General features: G+C 34.7%; 1 pseudogene; it reads left to right on the forward strand.

Moving 5' to 3' along the window:
- Positions 1–268: 268 nt before the first annotated feature.
- The window catches only part of LOC102520565, a 48805-nt pseudogene continuing 22745 nt past the window's right edge, over positions 269–26328 (forward strand).

Consider the following 26328-nt stretch of genomic DNA (forward strand, 5'->3'; position numbering starts at 1 on the left):
TCTTTTTCATGAGACATTGAGGGAGCTGGCCACGAGTGTCAGGATAGTGCAGTAATGTTGGAGGCAGATTGCCTGGGTTTGAATCTGACTTTGTCACTTACTAACTGTGTGACTTTGGACTTTTACTTCTGTGTGCCTCCATTTTCTCATTTGTGAACTGAGATAATGATAGTATATGCTAATATAATAAAGTGTTTAGAACAATTTCTGGCATCCAATGAGCATAATACAAATGTTGGCTATTATTATGACTCTTAAAAGTCTTATCTGGCTGTAACTCTGGCTTGTCACTATCTTACATGTTATGTTTGGCACACTTGCTAGGAAAAGCCACGCTAAATGTTTTTATCTTCAGACACTAGTGCAGGAGATGCCTCCTTGCCTGGCCCTCCTACACCTGTTGCAGAAGGGCAAGAGATTGGAATGAATACTGAGACCAGTACTTCTGCTAGGGGAAAAGAGCTCCCTCACATGTCTGACCTCCCTTCTAAGTTAGGTAGCATGTAAGTCTGACCCAGCTACACCAACTTCCTTTCTTTTGACTTTTATTTTTTAATATGAATGTTGCTAATTTCTTACTTCTATTTTTTTTTAAATTATGTAAATAAGATTTTTAGTTTTCAAAGTAATTTCTGCTAGGTGTCATGTCCCTTAATTTTTTGAATATTCAAAATAATTAAATGAGATATTCTTTGCTGAAATTGCTTTGTCCTATTTCTAAGTTTTAGGATCTTTCTTAAAGATTATTATTTTTATAAAGGCTGAGACATGAATTACAGACAAAATTTATTTAGAAACAAATTTAGGTTAAAGTGACATCTATAGAATCATCATGTCAAACAGAACCTTAAAGATTCTTCAGTTTGCTCTAAATTATGATATATCCTAATTCTAAGAGCCTGGTGACGTTAGTAGACTTTTGCTGACACTGTTAAAGAAAAATGCAGATGTCAATTACCAATTTAATACATTTTGAACTTTCCTAACTCTTTGCCTTGAAGACATTGCATGTCTGGGATGAGTGTATACACAAAGTATTGTTACTGTATTATTAAAGATTTGAAGGGGGGAACATTTCCCATCTGTGATAATCTGAACAAGAAACATTCTATTCAAAACAGATTTTATTTAGAAATTGTTCATAATTATCTTGAGAAGAATAATTATCCTACACAGGCCAGTGTGTGTGTGTGTATTTTTTGTTAGTTGTATTAAAACTACATCAGTCATTCACTGGTAAGGATTTTTAATGACTTTTTTCAAACGAACCCTCACATATGATCTAGCAAATGATTTATTGGATAACACATGACTGCATTGAGAAATAGTGCCAAAAATGTGGCACACACTAAATGACTATGCAAATATAAAATATAACAAACTCCCTGCCCCCAACTTGAATATATTTCACATAACTTTCTTCATCTGATGAAGGTATATTCATTGTCTTCCATTTAGTAAGCTTTAGGTCCAAAATTAATCTTAACTATGGAAGAACTTTCTTGCTTGTGCTTGAGGTGGCCTATGTGATTAATTATTGAGTTTGCTGATAAAGGTTGCTAACCAGTATGGCTTATGCCTTCAGTGTTTTTTGATAAGATAACAGTAGAAGAAATGCTTTTGGTGAAGGTAGTGATACAGAACTGAGAACAGATTTTAGAAACTCCCTTGTGTTCAGCATTTCATCGGTCAGATGAATAAAGGCTTTTGGAACTTCAAGACCAAATCTATGACCTGGAATCCAGAATTCAGGTAATGTATTCTTTTTGCCTTTTTCATTTTAAAAATGTTATCATTCATGACAGGTTGTGGAAAACATCTTTTACATACTGTCTATTCACATGACTTATTTTCAAGTTTTCATCAATTAAGATGCTTGTGTAATTCTGTACAAATTTAAGAGATGGTCATGTGCTGGTGGAATGACTCTTATAACCCATTACTTCAGGACTTTTATTGCATAAAATAAAATAATTTACCTAAGTAGGCCTTATGATTTAAATGATGCAGAGCTTCTAAAGTGTGACTTCCCCTTGTTAGAAAAATCAGGCACATGAAGTTTAGTTACATTCAGTTTTCACTTTCAAGTAGGAATCATTGTAAGCCCATTCTGAGGATCCTGCTTCCTAATTCTTTAGTGTTTTTTTCCTTATTAGTATAACTAGCCAAGGATAGCAAAATTTCATTTCTTTCCAATTAAAATTTATTACCACTATACACAAAAATCAGTCTTAAATTGTTAGCTTTACAGCCATCATTCAACATTTAAAATTTATAATAAAACAAGAATATTTTTAACCAAAATTTATATAGCTAACTAATGCTTAAATACTAGTTAAGTAAAATATTTTTGTGCTCACCTGTAGTATTCTTTTGTGACTCTGTAATAATAATTCATTAAATTTCATTGTTTCTCATATTCCAATATTCTAATATTTTTGTTCTTGCAAAATAGTAAAGGCTACTTTTCTTCAACTAAAGCAGTTTTAATCAAACTTAAATACATTTAAAATTTAAAAATTCATTTTAGCCATTTGGCAGTATAGCATTGATGTTTATGTTGAAAGATAATAGGCTTATATATTTTTGACAAGATTTCCAATTTAAAAATTAAATATGCAGTTGTCAAGCTCCCATTAATTAAAAATAACTTGTGTAAGATTTTCCTATCCTAGTTCTATCTTTTATTCCCAAGTAACCTTTTTCAAGTTCTAGTTAGTAATCTATTAAAAATTTAGGTTGAATTGCCAAAGTTATGTGTATATATTTAAAATTAGATGATTACAAAATCTTTTTATCTCTTAGTTCCAGACAGTCATCTCTATCAGAAAAACCACCAGAGCCATCCCTTATAGCAAGGAGAATGGTGTGTGAGAAAGCAGAAAACCCAAAGACCAAGGAACAAAAACAGTAAATTGCTAATGCTTTTTTATCTGATAGATTGTATAAAAATTATCAGCTGCACTTAGATGCTAAAGGACAATAGTGAAATAATTTTCCATATTTAGGCTGGCTGGAATTGCGACTGATTTGACTTAATACAATCAAATCAGCTGTTGGCTTGTGGACTTGCTGTTCTTTCATATTTAAATTGGTATTATTCTTAATTTTTTGTTGTTGACATCTTTGAAAAGCTATGTGTGTGTTTTGTGAGTTAGTTTGTTTTGTGAGGGTTAGTTTGCCTAACAATATATAATATAATCTGATGGTCCACTTACCTGGGCATTTATAAATTGCAACACCACAACACACAGAAAGTTATGGATTGGTAAGAGCTACTGTACCCTTCTACACTGTGGCACACTCAGATTTCCCTCGGGTCACCTGACGAGCTGCATATGGCAGGTAGATCACTGACATGGTCTTGAGTGAGCGTATCAATGGCAATCTCCATTCAAATATTGGCAAAGCCTATTTCTTCAACATAAAATAAATATAAAAAGAAGTTTTTGGGTATTTTCTGTACTGAAGTGAATGATCTTATACCAACCCCCTCCCATCATTCACACTCTCTACTTTGACCACTGATTTAGCTGCCTTGAATGTCATGGAAATTATTCTTATCATCTTTGCTTCCTGTATTTAAAGATGCAATTTACCTGTTTCTACTGAATCAAATATCTCAAGAATAACTAGGATATAGGGGATGGAGCAAATAGTAATTTAAAAATAAATGAATTAATCAGTTGAATAAGAAATCCCTCTTAATCTCTCAGGGTCTGTTTCCTCATCTACAAAGTGAGCTTCTTGGTCTTAACTGTAAAATTGTATAATTTTAAATTTGCCTTGCTTTATTCATACCGAGTTTGGATTTTAGCAGACAGAACTTTTTCTTTAGTGCCATCTTGTGGCCAATATAACACAATCCAGTGGGAAATCATTTTTCTTTACATTTTTTTATTCAGATGTGTCAATTTCCAGTGTAGAGCACAATTTTTCAGTTATACATGAACATACATATATTCATTGTCACATTCTTTTTCACTCTGAGCTACCACAAGATCTTGTATATATTTCCCTGTGCTATACAGTATAATCTTGTTTATCTATTCTACATATGCCTGTCAGTATCTACAAATTTGAAAAAAATTAATTAAATTGTTCAGAGTACATTTTATCTTATGAAAAAGCAAAAGAGGAAGAAAAAAAGGAAGGAAGGAATTCTTTAATGAGAACCTTTTTTCTTTTATTTTTTAAGCATGTTTCTTTTAACATTTCTAACAAACAAAAGCCAATTAAAGCCAGCTATTTAACTGTTTTTTTCCTTGTTGCTCAGATTCTGGAACCTCAGAGGCTACTCTTTCACCTCCTTCTTCCCCACCAAGCCAGCCCCGTAATGAACTGAATGTTTTTAATTGTCTTACTGTTTCTCAGGAAAACACACCACTTCAGCAGGATAAGTAAGTCATTATGTAAAAGAGTCCCAACTATGGATTATAATATTCCTGAACATTTCAATACAATTTAGAAAAATTTAGCTTTCTCTCTGTGTGGGAGATGGAGTCTGACTTGTGAACTCTTGCTGTGTTTTACGTGTTTTTCCAATGGAAATGAACCATATACACAAAATTAGGTGAATTTATTTTCCTGCTGAACATTATTCCCTGCTGTTGATTTGCATTGCTCCACTTCAGCACTTGCCTTGTCTTTTCCTTTTGCAAGTCAGTTAGAATTGAAATATCTTTGCAATCACTTGAAGTTGAAATTTATTGGGATTCTTCACCTTCACTGAGCCCATAAAAGCCTCTAATCCTGATAGACTGCATTGAAAAGAGGCAAACTGTTTTACCTTTGGTGGAAATAACAGCTTACAGAGACCGGGTCACAAATGTGTAACTTGTTGTTACCATTTGGTTGTTCCACAAGTCCATCACAAAACTTGAATCAGTGTGTGCTTGGAAAAAAAGAGTACCATTATGGGCAGAGGGGGTAAAACTCAGGGTGGGCTGTTGGGGAAGAAAAGTTGGAGGGGTATGTAAAATATAATTTTCATCAAATTTGAAGTGAAAAAATATTCCTACATTGAGCCAGAATCTCTTTTGTAAGAATTTCATAGTAACGGTGTTGCCATAAGGTATTTATTAACTCTAACTTGTCTGCTTTGATTTTGAATTATAACATTGTGGAGGTATGTACTTGATATCCAGTCTCCCATACCAATTTGTTTTCTAAGTTATGATCTTCCTATATATATAAACGATTTTGAAATTTACAGGTACTGTTTAAGATCTGTCTGGCATGTTTAGATCATGCTAAATGGCTCTGTAGACTTAGAGAGATATAACATTATTTTGAAATAATCTTTAATCTACTTAATTTATGTATAAAATTCTTGACTAGATTTTAATATAGTTTAATCAGTAGATGATATGTCCTTTAAAATGGTCTAGTTAGGTGATTTTTTTTAATTTAAAAACAAATATTAAAAGACTCTTGAACATTGTTAAATCATACCTCTCATTTAATTGAGAAAAGAGTAGAGCATTAGGAATATCTTTAGGAAGTCCATTTTCACTAGTGATATGAAGAATTACTAAATTTTGTCTACCTTGTATTTACAGTCATAAAATTTTCTGTCAGTGTTTTGATAATCGTGACGGTCTAATCATAGTTCCATTTTTTTTTTTTACTGAAATAGTTTATAAGCTACCAATCATTTTACTGCATTGCCATCTCTATAAATTAAAACTTAGAATAATTGACTACCCCAAACCCTCACCTACCTTTTGAATCACTTTCTTTGGGCTCCTTTTTGAGACTAGCATATCTCACCTGCTAGAAGTTAGGTCTCACACATTGTTTCTGATGATATGACATGCCAGCACTCACTCTGTCCTCATTCTTTCCAAGCCTATTATATGATACTGCACAGTAAATATTTAGTATCATAATAAACAGACTTACTGTCAGTCCTGGAGGATTCAGGGTCAGTCTGACAGGAATGGCTCAACTATTTTTAAAATACCACCAAATCCTCCCAGCTGTTACTGAGGGACTGACTATGCAGAAGACCTCCATGTTTTTGAGATGAGTTAAATCAAAGGTTATTAAATTTTGACTGATTCGCTCCCCATGCAGACATGTATTTGTGTAACTTTCATATGAGACTCTAAAGTAATTATCAAGAGGAATGAAATTCATTAATGGTTATTGAAATGAAAAGTTTTCTAGTACTAGTCAGATTAAAAAGCACCCTGAATTGATGGATTTCATTTACCTGATGGTGTTCCTCTTCAGGTCCTACATGTTAGAAAGCGAGGACAGATGGGTTCCATGTATCAGTAATAGAAAGTTTTTGCCCCCAAATCTTGGTAGAAAATATAAGAACAAAATATTTTACCTAATTTAGGTGTATATTGAATTTGCTGATATCCATCGCAAATGGGAAAGCAGGGCCCATTAAAGGAAGTGTTTGCTGTGTTTCTATTATTCATACTATTGAATCAGTTCAGCCTCAGAGTCTGCCTTTTAACACCTGCATTATTTCTCCTCATAATTCTGACTCTTTCCCTGTAGGTCTGATGAAAGTAACTCTTATCTGGCGGAAGTACACAGGGACTTTCTGTCTTTCCTACTTTCTGGCCTTTCAGTGATGTTCTAAAATGCCTTACTAGAAAATTTAAGCAAGCCTCATTTTTGTTGCATTCATAACTGGTAACTGGTAAATGTCAACGCACTAATATTTTTAACCATAAATTTTTATATAAAATAAATTTTTGTGATCATAACTTTCAGACAAAATAGTGGCAGACTTTTTTGTATAACAAAAAAAGTGTGCTGCTTGTTTTCTGTCTATAATCTAAAAGTTTTCTTTGAAAGAAATTTAGTTCTATGAAAATTAATTTCCTCAATGAATATTGCCTCCTCAAAGTGTGGGAGGTGAATAAGGTATTTTTTCATGTTGGTTTATTGATTTCAAATAAGAAGTTTATGTCAGGGTTTGTGATGAAAAATGGTATGCTAGGGAAAAAAGAATACTATGGTACCTAAAGTATAGAAATAGAAAGAAAAAGAGTTTTTAAAGATATTTTTAACTAGTAAATGCTATTTTAGAAATAACAGTGTTACATTTTTTGCATGTTATGGATTTTTTTGGACCCTTAATTTCTTTTTCTTTCTATCATTTCCTCTTTCTACTAGTCATTTTGTCTCCTTTCTCATTCTACATTTCCCCATGTTTTATGGCCATTTTCCTGATCATCAGTATATCCTCCAGAAGGTAGTCAGGGGAAAGGAGAGGAAATTAATCTCATTCACACATTCACAGCATTGCAAGACTTTACTGGTTTTGCATGGAACAAAAATAAGCATTTTTTTTTTCCCTTCAGATCAGATCTGTTGTGTAAGTTTGCAATATTTAACCATAACTTAAACAATTTTAAAGTTGATTTATGTATTTCAGAATGTGAATAGATTAACTTTAATAGAAAAGAAATACCATGGATGTATGTTTCCCATTTCTATATTTTTCTATTATCTTTGATATAAGGTAATCTCTATAAAACATTAATCCTAATATTCTGAATATATGAGAGTATTTTCCAGTATCTAATGAATAAAATGCTTTATTTAGTGTTGAAATTCTTTTTATTCAAAGGTCTGAGGAAATAAAACATGTAAGAATGAAAAAGGGACATCCTGGTCTCTAGGCTATGCCATAAATTAAGTCACTGTAGGCAAATATTTACTTTTGTAATATTACAACCTTTGAAATGACAGAATTATGTTGGATGTTATGTCATGAAGGGAACACTTAATAGATTCTTAGGATAAAGAATAATCTGAATGAAGGAAATTTTTTGGACTTAATATTATATAACTGAGGGTGCTCTTTAGTTTTTTTTCCCCTTAGGATGATTTGTGTCATTAAATGCAGATCATAAAACTCTTAGGCTGTTAACCTTTTTTTTTCTTTATAATCACCTTCTTAGAATATACATACATACATACATACATACATACATACATACATACATACATATTCTGTTTTTGAAGTAACAGTAGTAGTTGACTGTATATTAGATCATAACTTTTCAACGTGAAAAAAAATAGTTATAATTTGATGGTTTCAGTTCATAGCTTTTAAACCCCACATCAGTTAAGATCTTGAAATGGCAGATTCAGACTTTTGAGGTTTTGCTCACATTTCAGTTCTGGTTAAATTCTTAGATTACCAACAAGTTACTGAGCATTTGTTTCAAAAATCTCAAATTGATGAATGTATGCAAATAATACTTTGGATTTTGTCATTATACATCCGTGTGATAACAGTTCCTGGCATTATTTCTAGAAATGAGGAACTCCCTTCATTTTTTGAAATCATTATAACTAAACCCTAAAAATAAAGGATTTTTTAAAATCCTGAGTCTAAACTTACATCCTTTAAATTTCTATTCATTGGTCTTTCATCAGCCCTCTTGAGCTATAGTAGAATTAATCCAGTCTATCTTTTTGTGGGTATGTGACAGATCTTTTAAATATTCAGCCATTTAACTGTGGTTTTGTAGGCTCTCTCTAATTAAGGTTCTCATCATCTCAATAGTTTTAGATTTATCTATTCCTAATATGAGATAGTCTAGGATCCTTCCTGCTTCCACAGGTTCGGAAAATCTCCCATTTTTCACAGTCCTTCTTAGAATGTGGCATCCAGAGCTCAACCTCATTCCAGATGTGGCCTCAGCAGAATGTAGTAACTCTCTTGCTTTCTTCTGAAATATTTACTTCTATTGCACAAGTCATTGAAAATATTGGTAGAGGAATCAAAAATTGTTAAACCATTGATCTGATATCAATAAACAAATTTCTTTAGCTTGTAAAATTGAGTTAAGCCCCTTTCCTACTTGGAGCATTCTCTTCTATCTTCAACTTACATTTTATGCTTAATTTTTTTCATTGAATATTTTAGTGCTAGGTATGTACTTAAATGAATTTTGTTATAATTTTTTCTAGGCAGTGTATCTCATATGTCAATTTAATAAACATGCCATGTCTGTCTTTGTTTCTGAGGAAAGATTGCTTGAGATTGAAGACCTCTTTCCAGACTGACAGGAACATGGACCCTTTAGGTGTGATTCTTCAGCCACTGATGGAACTACCTTACTTACAATAGTGTTTTACTTACCTTATCTAAAAGGATGTCATTTGAAAAGCTTTTTGTATGGACAATTCTGGAGTCAACATATGTTGTGAATATGACATTCCCCTAATATGCTGCCTATTAATTCTACAAAGAACTTCCCCATGAGGTTAGTGAACTCATGTTATCTCTTATATATGAGCATTTATATAAGCATTTAAGTGTTTGTAATTATTTAATGTTTTCCTCTGTGAGGATCAACAAGAGTTACCCATCTGTAATCTCTGAAATCCACTATTTTTCTCCTTTATAGAAAATTGAGTCTATGTGTTTTATACCCTTTATTGATCCGGTGTACCAAAAATGATTTTGCCTCTACAATGGTACGTACTTTCAAAACCCCGTGACATAATGTTTCAGAAACAGAAGTACTTAAACTCATTGAATAGGTCTTCATTATCAGTTCTAACTTATCTTAGGCTTACATTTCTTCTTAATTATTCCTGTCCCTTGCATCATGAAGGTTGTTCTCATTCATCAAAAAGATGGAAACAGATAGCTTTGTTTTATGCCTGTATCTGCTCTAATATTATGCCATCTGTCTTATATAATGGGCATATTTCAACATTTTTCTTCCTGCTCTGAAGCACAGTTACATTCAACTTACATATTTATTATGTCTTATTTCACACTCATCTTTAGTTTTCCTCATACATTTATTTCAACTCAGATCCCGTCTTAAATTCCTTTAGGACAGGGACAGTGTTTTGATAAACTTTCTATTTCCATAGTTCATAGTCCAATGGTATAAAGCAGAAACTTCAGAAATCTTAAATTTATCAGAAAGTTCCCTAAAAAGACTCACTGTTCTCTTAAAATTTTACTCTTAAATTTTTTTCTCTTTGACACTGTTAAGAGTTTTAGAAAGTTTTTGTTATTTTTGAGCCATTCTCGCTTTAGAATTTCTGTCTATGCAAATATTCTTATATTTCTTCAAATTGGTTTCAAATTTGCTTTCTTAGTATCTTAGGTTATATGTGTTATACTTCCTCCAGAATGTCTTTTTTGACATGGAATTATACTCCAGCCTGACAGAGTCACATCTTCCAGTTAACCATCATTTATACTTTCTTACCTGTCAGAATTCACTATACTTGAATAGCTCCAATATTACTTCATTAAACTTGAAAGAGATGAAATTACTAATAAGAAAATCCAGATGCAGCACTGGCTTCGCTCCTTGCAGAATGCACCTGCTAGCTGACACCTGATTAGTTGGTGCACACCATCACTGCTTTTACTGTTTCACTCTGTGTCCCTTTGCTTAAAAAATGAGACAAGGGAGCAGTATGGATTTCATTACTAATTACTTGGAAAGAATTCTTAAAGTCAGAGAAAAAAATTAAAAGTAGTTTCATGATACATCTACTGAAATTAAGCTCTGTTTAGTTTTCTGCCAGCTCAGGGGCACAATCAACCCATTTCCAGGTTCAAAATGAATCAGAACACCCCCATTTCAGTGTGTGCACAAAGTTGAAGGGCACAAAACAGCTATGCTCTCTGTAGATGCTACTGATGATCTTCTCTTCACTGGATCAAAAAGTGCTAGTTGTTATGTCATGTGGATACATAAGAGATCTTTTAAAAAATGATTACGTTGAACAGGTTTTGAAAAAATGTCAAACTGCTTAAGACTCATAAGAATCTGAGAGATAATCTGGTTCAACCCCTAAATTATATAAAATATAAAAATCACTGGATAGTTTGTAAGAAAGTAAAACCTCTGCTGATGTGATGTGAGTAGAATGGTGAGGGGATAAATCTCTCTTCGGTAGTTGAGCATCTAATGTATGCAAAGCCTTGAGCTCAGTAATGCAGGCTGCTTAAAAATCTATGAAAGGCCATTTCAGTGTACAGTGTGACACAGAGAGTAAGGTGGGTAGTGGCCACCATTTCTTGAGCTGTTCTTGTATGTCAGAGGCTGTGCTGGACAGTATACAAATTACATCTCACTTAATTCTCACAACCACCCCAATAACATATATATTGCATCCTTATTTTACAGATGAAGAAACTGAAGATTCAAGAAATTAAATAATTTCCCCAGATAAACTTAGCTAGATAGTGGAAGAGCCAGGATTAGAAACCTAGGTCTATTCATCTCCAAACCTGCGCTCTTAACCCCTTTGGTAAAATGGCAGGCCACTAAAAAAATCAACTCTTAATGATTTGAAAACTTATAGACTAAGAGTTTGGGGGGTTTCAGAAAAGGGAGAGATTATGACAAGCTGTAAAAATTAAGGAAAGCTTTGATAAGGAGGTATTTAGGATGAACCTTACAGGATTGTTGCTGTTGACAGGTAAGGACTGGCAACCAAGATCAGAGAAGAGCATAAGCAGAGATGTGGAGGCAGAAGTGAATTTGGTGGGTGAGTGGGAGGCAGTGTAGCTCAAGTGGTACAGCACACAGTTAACATACATGAGATCCTAAGTTCAATCCCCAGCACCTCTTCCAATCAGAAATAAATGAATAAACCTAATCCTTAAAAAAAAAAAAAGTGAGCTTGGAAACTAAATCCAATTGAATTGAAAGGTAGAATATACATGACAATGCTCAATGAGACTAGGAAGATGAGAAAAAAGCATGTATAGGAATTTGGGGAGTTAGTTAAAGTATTTTTTAACATTTAGGGATGTTCCAAGACTCAGTTTAATCAGCAAAAATTTTTGCTCATTGTCTATGAGGGACATGTAAGAGTCTAGCTAGAACTTATCATTGTGAATAATGGCAAGCAGTTCCCCCATTAAAACAACTTTGTTCTGTACAAATATAAATTTCTAATGATTCAAGTTAAATTGAATTCTTAAGTATAGTTACACATTCAGCATGTAAGAAAAACAAAATACAATAGTTTTATGATTATATTTTTGAGTTGAAGATAAAATCCATCAATCAGTGACTACTGGGAAAAAAAAAGTGTGTATTTATGAGTATGGAGTGTTGTCAGGAGATAAGAGCAGATTTTGAAGCAGCTGAATAAGGATGGCTGTTTAAAATTCAGGTGAAATTTGGAGCAAGACTCTTTTCATATGTCTGTTTCAAAATTTTGTATATTTTTTTAATACCACATAATGCATCCCTAGCTTTCATCTAATCCATTACACCTACTTTGCCCTTGAACCCACTGCAAAGTGTCAAGGATGGAGTTAGGATGCCTGTTTTACATTAATTGAATGATTACTGTTTCCTTATCTCATTTTATCCCATAGAAGATTGTTAATGTTAAATGAGTCTAATTTAGTTCATATTGACAATATTTCCTCTTTCTTCTTTGTTTTTAGATTGTCCTTTTAAAGTGTGAATGAAAATACTGCAATGTAAAGGAATATAGCAACCACATCAGTAAACAAAGAATGCTAAAACCAAGCCATCAGCAGCTGCTGCCACCCCTCAGTGAGGACAGGCCTGCAGCCCAGCCTCTGCAGCCACTCACAATGGTGCCCTCTGAGCAGACATAGAATAATAAAGGACAGGATACTGGCCCTAGATAGCTAGATGCTTGTCAAAGGAATGAATTCAGTGAGCCTAAATGTTTGCTTCCTCCCATACATAGAAAAACATTAATTCTTTATATTGATATTGACTGAAAAAACTGAGCAGCCTAAAAGTTAAGAGTTGTGTTTTATTTGGTGGAAGGACTTGAGCCAGGATAATGGCCTCTCAGATTACTCAGAGGGAAGAGATAGGGGAGGAGCTAGGGTATATAGGAGCTTTACAACAAAGACCACATAAGTGGAAAAATAAAGCATTACTTATTATCTAAAGAAAGCCAGGCATCTCAAGTTAAAGAATTAAGTGCTTTTCTATGTATGGGAGGAAGCAAACATTTGGACTCACTGAATTCATTCCTTTGACAAGCACCTACCTATCTAGGGCCAGCATCCTATCCTTTCTTATTCTGAGTCTGCTCAAAGGGTACCATTGTGAGTGGCTGCAGAGGCTGGGCTGCAGGCCTGTTCTCACTGGGGGTTGGCAGCAGCTGCTGCTGACTTGGTTTCAGCATTCTTTGTTTACTGACATGGTTGCAGTATTTTCACTCACATTGCAGTATTTTCCTTCACAGTGCTCCCCCTTGGTCCTAAATTCGACCAATATTTTGGAAGACATTTCATGCCCAATTTTGTCCCACGGTGCTAGGAAGTCTCATTCCTACTTAAGGTGAAGAATCTGTTGACATGCCACTCAACGTGTTAGGTTTTTCATCAGGCCCTGTTAATACTAAAAGTTCTCTGGATCACCTGTCTTACTAATCTATTACGATCCAGGAAATGTTTATCTGTTGCTCATTCCCATACCTAGAATCACACTATTACAAATATTTTATGTGGAGTTATAAATTTTATCTACTTCTTTAAGATGTTTAGCCACCATCAATCTTGTTGGGGGCCTAGTTACACACTGGGATGGAAGAGACAACAATCTTATAATATAGACAGGATATCAGTAATACAGCTAGTAACGTCAATAAAGTCATGAGTAAGGATTAAATAGTTGAGAAGTTACATTTTTGGGTTAAAATTTTGCTTGTGTTTCTGATTGAGCTTGAGTGTTCTTATAAGAAAATTCATATTTATGGTCAGGCTCAGAGCAGGTATTATTAATTGGCCATGTTAGGTCTCCCACCTTGTAATATCAATAGTGGCCTAAACAGAACTATTTCTTTTTAGAATAAACTTTTCTGTGGGCTATCTAGTTAGAGCCTTGGAGTAGGGAAACCCACCAAGGTAACACAGAAGTACTAGACATAGGTTATTTACCAGAAACTTAAAAATTGGATTAGTTCATAATCAAAGGTGTGAGCAATTATCAAGGTAATTGGTATACAGGCCTAGTCCAGTGTCTTGGGTCAGCTGTCTGCCTCAGCTGTCGTCTTCTTCTCATCCTGGCCTGGTAGATTCTTCTCCATTTGAGCATTGTTTAAAGGTGAGAAGTACTCTAATGGCCAGTCCACTATCGGAGCTCTTTTGGACTGGAAAAGAAACCAAAAATCAGTTTCCTTCAGCTTTCACTGCACATGGTCTAGATAAGAGTACCTGATAAAGGGTCCTCCCATTCAGGTTTGAGACAGTTTTTTAAGTCATGCCTGTTTCAGTATGTACAATCCCCTGGTTGCAGGTCATGGGGCATCAGATCTTTACCCAAGGATAGATTACTGAGCTTCAGAAAGAAACCTAGAGTGTCCTTTTAACAATTCAATTAAACTTTGCAGCAATGTAACATAACAGCAAGAAATGATTTGGGAAGTGTCTTAGTAAACATAGACCTCAATTAACAAAACTAGAATTTGATGTCCACTAAAATATAAACTTCTTTTCTCTAAAGTTACCTTCATTTTTATCAAATATAGCCAAATCAAGATTAATTTGTTTACAAGTTAAGTCTGATTATCTGATCATATAGGCTCTTAAATTGACTGTGTTGGAACTTTTAATAAGGAGTCTCAGGCTAGAATGTTAATAAGGTTTCCCAAGGCCAGGAAAGCCACCGCAAGGTTTAGTCACAGGTTTTTGCCTTACAGGTTTAAAAAAATTCTTTTCTCTTTAAGGTCCTTAAAATACCTTGAGATTCCTATATCTGTTAGGAGATGATCTTCCTAATTTATCTAGTAGATCCACTGGGGACCTAAGAGTTTCCAGTCTCTGGAGGGATCAGATAGAGAGAAAAGATAACTGTTCCAAGTCTGCTTACATAGGTATAATTCATCAACTTGCTGTGAATCATAGCTAGCCTAAGGAGAAGAATTTCTTTATGTCTGGGAAGCAGATTAAAAGCAAGTAATATTTCAGACAAAATCAAATATTCTAAACATACTCATCAGTTTACTCAGTCCCATGTAACTAGTCCTTTTGTTAACAGTTTTCTTAAATCAGAATTTTCTTTAGACCTTTAAAATTTCTTACCCAGTTTAGTTCAGTCCTATAGTTTGAAATTTGTTAGAAACCAGTAAATTTCCTTGGAGAGAAAGTATTTTGCAAAGTCATCAGAATAAAACAATTAACTGTCTATAAATGACAAAAGATTTAAAAGCATGGATAAACACCATTACAGTGTAATCGATAAAGAAACCTGGTCACAATAACCAGAATTATGACTGGTAACAATTTAGATATACCAGAAATTTAGGGAGTCCATATCATTTCTAAAATATCTATATTAATAATATTTTCTCATACAATATAACCTAGAAAAATTTATTATTCATTTGACAATACTTCCCATTTTATTTAACATATCAAATGAAACTTAATAGTTTAAAATCTCTCTTTGGGATGTTTCAGGGGCCCTCTGTAGCATCCCAAAGTTAACGGGAGATCAAAAGAACTCTAATCAGAAATTGATACTTGGGAAGCTTTGTAAAAGGTTTCAAAACACTTGGGCAGATTAAAGTATAAATCACTGTGAAATAGTACTTATTCATTAACAAGAAAAATATTTCAAAAGTAAAGGCAGAACAGGTTACTTGGGTATAAGTAGCTTTACAGTCTGATACTGAAGGCAGATTAACATTTTGAGAAAACTTTGTCTTCTTAACAGAGAGAAAATGAAATCTAGTCTTGTACCAGCTCACTTCTAAGATTCATTTACTTTGACCAAATTTATTCTAAACTTAGTCAATCACGACCATATACAAAACTCTTTCCTCAGTGTTCCTCTGCCAAAAGCCTTCCACAACCTTCCTTACTCATATTATTTTGTCCCTTTTTTTTTTTTTTTTTTTTTTTCATTTAGAAGTAACCAGGTTCAGGACAAAGCCATTGTTTTCCATTAACAAAATATAATTCCATTCCTTATATCTTCCTTTAGACATTCATCTTACTTTCCTAGGATACTGAGATGTTTCCCTTAATAGTATAGAATATTTCAGGGTGGCATCAACCATTTATTAATATTTCTAAACACCTTTAGTTTCTCTGCAAGAGGAAGTCAAATTTTAAGTAATTAATCTTTCAATCTTATTTTATCAGAACATAGCATAACTATTTTATAAACTCCCATCATTTAACTTAAATTAGCAGAACTCTATAATTTTAAGATACCAAATATTTAGAGATTATTTTAAGCATACATTTTAAAAAATATATTTTAAATAATTTACCCAAAAGCTCTAGTCATTTGCATTTAATTTACTTAGAATTTTATCACACCACATTACTTTTTTTAGCAGTAGAAATATCTAATATCTATAATGTGTACACAGACTTATAAACAGACAAAAGCTAGAGATTTCATAGCTTTACTTTAAAACTTATTTATGAGTTAGGTATTACAATATACATTTACTGCTTATAAATAACAGTTGAAGTAAGCTGAATTTGCTTGCTCAAATCACTAAGGCTTAATATTGTGAACGAAAATAATGCAATGTGAGTGAAAATACTGCAACCATATCAGTAAACGAATAATGCTGAAACCAAGTCATCTCTGGCTGCCACCACCCCCCAGTGGGGAGTGGCCTGCAGCCCAGCCTCTGCAGCCACTCACAATGGTGCCTTCTGAGCAGATTCAGAATAAGAAAGGACAGGATACTGGCCCTAGATAGGTAGGTGCTTGTCAAAGGAATGAATTCAGTGAGCCCAAATGTTTGCTTCCTCCCATACATAGAAAAGCACTAAATTCTTTAACTTGAGATGCCTGGTTTTCTTTAGATAACAAGTAATCTTTTATTGTTCCACCTACCTGGTCTCTATTGTAAAGCTCCCATAAATCCTAGCTCCTACCCTATCTTTTTGGAGCAGTCCCTCCAAGTAATCTTGAGAGGAGTCCTTCTGCCAATTAAATCATAGCTCTTAACTTTTAGGCTGTGCATTTATTTCAGTCAGCAGTGTTGGTGACCACGAAGGGACCCAGAGCAGACTTCTCTCCTGAGCCTGAACTCTATGAGGAACCGGAGCCTTGGTACAAGCAGAGGCCCTTTGTGCCCATCTGCCTCCTCACGGAGTCCAGACAAATGTGGGTGAGTCTTTCCTAGTTCTTGGATCTCCCATATTGTCTGATCCTGAGTTTTATTTGGCGGTGTATCCAGGTACCTGTCCCTCCAGTTGAAAGATACTGCGGGAAATACCCACCCAGTGGAGACATGCTGGGTGGGGCCTGGTTGAAAGATACCGGGAAATACCCACTCAGTGCGGACATCCATGTTGGGGCTGGTTGAAAGATACCAGGGAAATAACGACCCAGTGGAGACATCCCAGGTGGGGCCCAGCTGAAAGATACTGGAGTCTGGACAGAGTGGTTAGGTAGGAGGCTGGTCTAACACTTTCTGCAATTTGGCTGCCTCCTTTGAATTTGTTGCGATAAAAGTAAAAATCTTATGAGGAACCTTACAGCTCAAAAAATGGGACCCTCCACCAGGCTGGCAAGAGCTTTCTCAGGTGACTGAGAAATTTGCAGGAGTGGTAGAGGCAAAGACCTCATGCCGTGCAGTTGTCCCTGTGGGAAATCTTACTAGCGATTTTATTCTGACAACCAGAGCTTCGAATGGGAAATAGAAATTTCAAAACAAAAGAACAAGAAGTGACAGATTGCCAGCCTCCAAGTAATAACCTATCCAGGTTTATGTATGTATAAAACTTACAACTTTAATTGGGAATTTAAAAAAATCTCACTCTGAAAATAATTAGCCAGGCCTGATAAAAACTTTTTTTTTTTTTTTTTTTTTGTAATTCTGACCTTATGAAAACAAAAGCCCTTTTAGGGGCAACTTGGATTTCTCTTCCTATGTCCTTGAAATGTAAACGTTTTATCCTTCTCTGGGTGTTTTATGTGTGTGTATGTATGTATATATGTGTTTACTTTTTTTTTTTAAGGAAAATTTGGACTCTGCCATCCAAAAGCTACAAGTATTATGTACATATGGCAGCCAAGCAAAAAATTGGGATTCTCAACAATTCTTTGATTATACCAATTCTCAGGCATTTTGCCATCTTAACCTTTGTTGCATCAGCCTGGACTACAAAGGCCTTTAACTTTTGGGGAGTACACTTTCAAATTTTATTTATATATATATATTAATTGATGGCTATATGATGGATCCTTTAACTTGGAAAACTTCTAAATTGGTGAAAGTTAAGAGAGCTCTCATTATAAACAGCTGTTTTATTGGTACCTATTAAAATCAATCAAGTTTAAAGGTGGAAAAATATATCTAATGGTCAACCTAAGAACTTAGTTAAAAAAAAAAAACAACAGTTTGGAAAGCTACATTTGTGTTTTCCCTTTCCCTTCAATGGGTTTTAGAGATATTAGTAAAAACATTAGAATAGTTAGTGTTAATTAGGTTGAATAACTGAAAAAAGGAATATAAAAATGTCAAAAGATTTTTTTTCTTAACGAAAGAAAAAATAATAATAAGGGACTCATTCCAAATGGATAAATATTTTTACATGGTTATAGTGAATGGGATAAATAAAATGGACATTTTTGGATTAAGATACAAGGTTTTGACACTACACTGTGTAAAGTAAAAAAAAAAAAAAAAAAGACAAAGGGATCACCTACTTTTCCCCAACATTAAAGTTCAAACAAGTCCTCTTTACTTACCCCAGTTTAAAATGAATATATTTATAGGGCTAGAAAAAAAGTATATATATATATATAGAGAGAGAGAGAGAGAGACTGAGATACTTGATCAATGATTGGTGAACAAATCAATTAAGCAAACTAAAAATTGACAAGGCCCTAAGTCCTTTGACTCAAAGTTGGGGATCCCAGAGACTTTTATATAAAATTAGATAAAGTGGACAATAAATAAGAGGAAAAGGCTTCTGGCTCTCCTAGAATTAAGAATTATTGATTAAACCTAATGAATATTAAAATTAAAGTTTAAGAGTTAATAAAATTGAGATAAAATTTTGTAAAATATGTATATTTAAATGGGCTTTATATAAACCTCTTTTGCTTAATTATATTGTGAGATAGATATGTTTCAATGGAAAAACACTTCCCCTTCTTGGTATTATAAGGCTGGGCACATATCTGTCCCTCAAATAATACTAATTAAACAAACTAAAGGAAACCAAGAGAGTTACCTGAGCCATCCAATATAAAGTACATCTAAAAACTAATATTCAGGGGCTAATAAAACAATAAGAGGTTTACCCTGGGTTTAACTTATAAGTTAAGGAAGAGAAACCTTGCTAAATGCCTTATGTAAGCTTTTGAAGACATGATAAAATAATTCTTAAAGTTTTAAAACATGGAATTATTTGTTTACAGCTCTTCTCATTGACACAGAAAATCAAATTAAGGAGATACAATTAGGCCTAGGTGACAGACCAGTTATTTGGGGGAACTGGAAGCAACTGTCTTTGTCTTGCATATCAAAAATGTAAATACAACAAACAATGACCTAGGACTGAGCCGAATAAACTTAATGAGCTAAAACTTAAGGCCAAAGAAATATTTGACATTTTAAAACTCAGAACTCTGACGGGTCTTTCAGACTTTGTCAAGAAATCTTAAATGTCTTTTTCATAAATAGTAAGCCTCAGTGATTTTAGCAAGCAAATTCAGCTGACTCCAACACTTATTTATAAACAGTAAATTTATATTGTAATACCTAACTCATAAGTAAGTTTTAAAGTAAAGCTATGAGATTTCTTGCTTTTGTCTGTAAAGAAGTCTGTGTACACATTATAGATATGAGATATTTCTACTGCTAAAAAAATAATAATTGTAATATGGTGTGATAAATTTCTAAGTAAATTAAATACAAATAAAATCAGAGTTTTTGGGTAAATTCTTTAAAATATATTTTTTAAAATGTATCCTTCAAATAATCTCTAAATATTTGGTAACTTTATAAAGTTCTACTAAATAAAGTTAAATGATGGTAGTTTATTAAATAGCAATGCCATTTTCAGATAAAATAAGATTAAAATATTAATTACTTAAAATTTGACTTCCTCTTACAGAGAAACTAAAGGTGTTTAAAAATATTAATTAATGGTTTGTGCCACCCTGAAATATTCTCTATTATTAAGGAAAACATCTCAGTATCTTAGGAAAGTAAGATGAATATGTAAAGGAAGATATAAGGAATGAAATTATATTTTGTTAATGGAAAATAGTGACTTTGTCCTGAACCTGGTTACTTCTATATGGAAAAAAAAAAAATAAGTGACAAAATAATATGAGTATAGAAATTTGTGTAAGGCTTGTGGAAGAAGAATCCTGAGAAAAGGGTTTTGTACATGATCAGGACTGGCTAAGTTTAGAATAATTTTGGTCAAAGTAAATGTATCTTAATAGTAAGCCTGTACAAGTCTAGATTTGGTTTTCTCTCTGTTAAATGGACAAAGTTTTCTTGAAATGTTAATCTGCCTTCAGTAACAGATTGTAAACCTACTTAAACTCCTTAAGTGATCTGTTCTGCCTTACATTTGAAATATTTTCTTGTTAATGAATAAGGACTACTTTACAGTAATCTATAATTTTATCTGACCAAGTGTTTTAAAACCTTTTAACAAGCTTCCCAAATATCAATTTCTGATTAGAGTTCTTTTGATCTCCCGTTAACTTTGGGATGCTACAGAGGGCCCCTGAAACATCCCAAAGAGAGATTTTAAACTATTAAGTTTCATTTGATATGTTAACTAACATGGGAAGTATTTTCAACTGAATAATAAATGCTCCTAGGTTATATTGTATGAGAAAATATCATTATAGAAATTCCAGAAATTATATGGACTTCCTAGAATTCTGGTGTATCTGAAATGTTACCAGTCATAATTCTGGTTATTGTGACCAGGTTTCTTTATCGATTACAGTGTAATGGTATTTAACCATGCTTTTAAATCTTTTGTCATTTATAGACAGTTATTGTTTTATTCTGATGATTTTAAAAAATGCTTTCCCTTCAAGGAGATTTACTGGCTTCTAATAAATTCAAACTATAGCACTGAACTAAACTGAGTAAGTCATTTTAAATGTCTAATGAAAACTGATTTAATAAAACTGTTACCAAAAGGATTAGTTACATGGGACTGAGTAAACTGATGAATATGGTTATAATTTTTGATTTTGCCTGAAATATTACTGGCTTTTAACCTGTTTCCCAGACATAAAGAAATTCTTCTCCTTAGGCTAGTTATGATTCACAGCAAGTTGATGAATTATACCTATGTAAGCAGACTTGGAACAGTTATCATTTCTCTCTATCTGATCCCTCCAGAGACTGGAAACTCTTAGGTCCCCAGTGGCTCTTTCATATAAATTAGGAAGATCTTCTCCTAACAAATATAGGAATCTCTAGGTATTTTAAGGACCTTAAAGAGAAAACAACTTTCCTAAATTTGTAAGGCAAAAATTTATGGCAAGCCCTTGACGTGGCTTTCCTGGCTTTGGGAAACCTTATTAAAATTCTAGCCTGAGACTCCTTATTAGAAGTTCCAACACAGTGAATTTAAAATAGCCTATATGATCAAATAACTTATAAACATGTTAATCTTGATTTGAGTATATTTGATAAAATTGAGGGTAACTTTAGAGGGAAAAATTTATATTTTATTGGATATTAAATTCCAGTTTTGTTAATTGAGGTCTATATTTACTAAGACACTTGCCAAATCATTTCTTGCTGTTATGTTACATGGCTGCAATGTTTAATTGAATTGTTAAAAGGACACTCTAGGTTTCTTTCTGAAGCTCAGTAATCTATCCTTGGGTAAAGATCTGATGCCCCATGACCTGCAACCAGGGGATTGTACATATGAAACAGGCATGACTTAAAAAACTGTCTCAAACCTGAATGGAAGGATCCTTTATCAGGTACTCTTATCTAGACCATGCACAGCGAAAGCTAAAGGAAATTGACTTTTGGGTTAATTTCCAGTGCAAAAGAGCCCCTGCAGTTGATTGGACTTTAGAGTACAGCTCACCTTCAAACAATGCCCAGATGAAGTAAAAGCTACCAAGCCAGGATGAGAAGAAGACGACACCTGAGGTAGACAGCCGACCCAAGAAACTTGACCAGGCCTGTATAACAATTATTTTGATATTTGCTCTTACCTTTAATTATGAACTAATCCAATTGTTAGGTTTCTGGTAAATTACCTATGTCTAGTACTTCTGTGTTACCTTGGTGGGTTTCCCTTCTCTAAGGCTTTAACTAGATAGCCCTCAGAAAAATTATTCTAAAAAGAAATGATAGTTCTGTTTAGGCCACTATTGACATTACAAGGTGGGAGCCCTCACCTGGCCAATTAATAATACCTGCCTTGTGCCTGATCATAAATATGACTTTTGTTATAAGATCACTCAAGCTCAATCAGAAACACAAGCAAAATTTTAACCCAAAAATGTAACTTCTCAACTATTAAATCCTTACTCATGACTTTTTTTAACATTACTAGCTGTATTACTTATATCCTGTCCCTTTTATAAGATTGTTGTCTCTTCCATTTCCCAATGTGTAACTTGGCCTCCAACAAGATTGATGATGGCTAAACATCTTAAAATAATAGATAAAATTTATAACCTTGTATAAAATAATTATAATAGTGTGATTCTAGTTATGGAAATGAGCAATAAAGGATAAACTTTTCCTGGATCATAATAGATTAGTAAGACAGGTGATCCAGAGAACTTTTAGTATTAACAGGGCCTGATGAAAAACCTAACACGTTGAGTGGCATGTCAACAGATTCTTCACCTTAAGTAGGAATGAGACTTCCTAGTACCGTGGGACAAAATTGGGCATGAAATGTCTTCCAAAATATTGGTCGAATTTAGGACCAAGGGGGAGCACTGTGAAGGAAAATACTGCAATGTGAGTGAAAATACTGCAACCATGTCAGTAAACAAAGAATGCTGAAACCAAGTCAGCAGCAGCTGCTGCCAACCCCCAGTGAGAACAGGCCTGCAGCCCAGCCTCTGCAGCCACTCACAATGGTACCCTTTGAGCAGACTCAGAATAAGAAAGGACAGGATACTGGCCCTAGATAGGTAGGTGCTTGTCAAAGGAATGAATTCAGTGAGTCCAAATGTTTGCTTCCTCTCATACATAGAAAAGCACTTAATTCTTTAACTTGAGATGCCTGGCTTTCTTTAGATAACAAGTAATCTTTTATTATTCCACCTACGTGGTCTTTGTTGTAAAGCTCCTTTATATCCTAGCTCCTCCTCTACCTCTTTGAAGCGGTCCTCAGAGTGATCTGAGAGGCCGTCATCCTGGCTCGATTCCTCCCACCAAACAAAACATAACTCTTAACTTTTAGGCTGCACATTTATTTCATTTGACAGTTTTGATGACCCTGAAGGAAACCAGAGCAAACTTCTGTCCTTCGCCTGAACTCAATGAGGAAGCGGATCCTTGGTACCAGCAGTGGCCTTTTGTGCCCATCCTCCTGGTGGAGTCCAGACGAATTTGGGTGAGTTTCTTGGTTCTTGGGTTGTGAAGGAAAAGCCAGGCTGGGCTAACACACTAACTCTTAAATCTAAGTGTAACAAGTGTAGGATTACTGATCTGAGTTCTGCTGGGCTAACTAGTTAATCTAAGCTAATAAGTGCCCCTTTGCTGATTCCCTGCTCTCTCTTTTTTTTTTTTTTTTTTTTTTGCTAGCCAACTGGATTTTCAAAGAGACATATCTGGACTTGAAATATTGGTTTTCTTCCTCCCTGCCTCTACTTTTGTGATAATGATGCTGCTAAAGCTCTTACACACCTATTGGCCAAGTATCCCAAGCTTGTAATTAACCCTATAAAACCTCATGCCCACGTCTTGGAGGTGCTCAGAGCTTCGGAGCAGGAGCCCCTCTGAGCCTGCCAACATGATAAATCTGACTACTCCAACCCTCCGAGTGGTGCTTGTTTCTTGCTAGCCTGTCATTTCCGTAACAATATCTCTCATATTGGTTCATAATCCTGAGTTTTATTTGAGGGTGTATCCAGGTACCTGTCCCTCCAGTTGAAAGATACTGGAGGGAAATACCCACCCAGTGGAGACATGCTGGGTAATGCCTGGTTGATACATACAGGGAAATACCCACCCAGTAGAGATGTCCCGGGTGGGTCTGGTTGAAAGATACCAGGGAAATACTCACCCAGTGGAGATGTCCCGGGTGGAGCTGGTTGAAAGATACCAGGGAAATACCGAGTCAGTTGAGACGTCCTAGGTGGGGCACGGTTGAAAGATACTGGGGTCTGGACTGAGTGGTTAGATAAGAGGCTGGTCTAATGTTTCCCTCAGTTTGGCTACCTCCACTGAATTTGTTGGGATAAAAGTAAAAATCTTATGAGGAACCTTACAGCTCCAAAAATGGGACCCTCCTCCTGGCTGGCAACAGCTTTCTCAGGTGACTGAGCAACTTGCAGGAGTGGTAGAGGCAAAGACCTCATGCCGTGCAGTTGTCCCTCCGGGAAAACCTACTAGCAATTTTATTCTGACAACCAGAGCTTCAAATGGGAAATAGAACTTTCAAAACAAAAGAAAAAGAAATGACAGATTGCCAGCCTCCAACTAATACTCCAGCCAGATTTATGTATATATAAAACTTACAACTTTAATTGGGAATTTAAAAAAAAACTAACCCTGAAAATAACTAGTCAGGCCTGATAAGAACACTTTTTGGAATTCTGACCTTATAAAAATAAAAGCCCCTTTAAGGGGAACTTGGATTTCTCTTCCTGTGTCCTTGAAATATAAATGTTTTATCTTTCTCTGGGTGTTTGTGTGCATGTGTTTGTTTGTTTGTGTGTGTGTGTGTGTGTGTGTGTGTGTGTGTGTATGTGTTTCTTTTTTTTTAAAGGAAAACGGACTCTTCTATGCAAAAGGTACAAGTATTGCGTACATATGGTGGCCAAGCAAATAAATTGGGATTCTCAACTATCCTTTGATTGTACCAATCCTCAGGCATTTTGCCATTTTAACCTTTGTTGCATCAGCCTGGATCACAAAGGCCTTTACCTTTTGGGGAGTAAATTTTGAATTTTATTTAGGCAACACCCCCACTCATGTGGAAAAACCTCTTCATCTTATTGGTTTAAAATCACTGTATATATATATATATATATATATATATATATATATATATATATATATATATATATATATACACATTAATTGATGGCCATTTAATGGATCCTTTCATTTGGAGAAATTTCTAAATTGGTGAAAGTTGAAAGAACTCTCATTATAAATAGCTCTTATATCAGTGTTATGGAAAAGACAGGCCAGCAAAGAACAAGCACCACTCAGAGGGTTGGAGTACTGAAATTTATTATGCCGGCGGGCTCAGAGGGGCTCCTGCTCCAAAGCTCTGAGCACCTCCAAGACATGTGCATGAGGTTTTATAGGGTTAATTACAAGATTGGGTTATTCGGCCAATAGGCATGGAACAGCTTTAGTAGCATCATTATCACAAAAGTAGAGGCAGGAAGGCAGCAAACCAATATTTCAAGTCCAGATATGTCTGTTTGAAAATCCAGCTGGCTAGCAAAAACAAAACAAAACAAAACAAAACAAAACAAAACAAAACAAAAAAATACATGAGCAGGGAATCAGCAAACCAACACTTGTTACACTTAGCTTTATGAGTTATCTTGTTAGCCCAGCCTGGCTTTTTCTTCTCATCCCCCTCTCTTGATGCTTTCACAACCCTTGTTGGAGTAAGCATCATCACATATCTGTTGTAAGGGCTCATAATTGGAGGCTAACATCTGAAGTTTTATAGCCTCTATCTGCTCACTGGCAAAGCGGTTCAGGAAGTTTAGGATACAGGGCCCAAACAGCAGAACTGCAAAAATCAGGAGCAAGGATTTTATGAAGGATGCCAGCCAGGAGGTCTAGCCCCAGGGGCCTGTCCACAGGCTTTTGTGTAAAATATGGTTTTTTGTGTGTTTTTTTTGTTTGTTTTTTGTGTTTTCTTTTTTTTTTTCCCACTCAGTCTTGTAACTCTTGAACCATCCCTCTGACAATTTCTGATTGATTGGCATAAAAACAGCACTCTTCATTTAGGAAGAGGCATAGTCCCCTCTCTCTGGCCATGAGCAGGTCCAGACCCCTCCTGTTTTGTAAGATCATCTCGGCCAGTGAGTCAATCTGATTTTGCAGTGCTCCCAGGGTTTTTGTCATTTATTGGAGATCCTGGCTGAACTCACCTGCAATCTGATAATAGTAATAAGAGGATGAGGCTATGCTATCAATTTCTGTGCCCACCCCTGCTGTCATTTTGAACCCCACTAGCAAGGGGAG

This window comes from Camelus ferus, chromosome 14, assembly GCF_009834535.1.
Source record: "Camelus ferus isolate YT-003-E chromosome 14, BCGSAC_Cfer_1.0, whole genome shotgun sequence".
NCBI lineage: Eukaryota > Metazoa > Chordata > Mammalia > Artiodactyla > Camelidae > Camelus > Camelus ferus.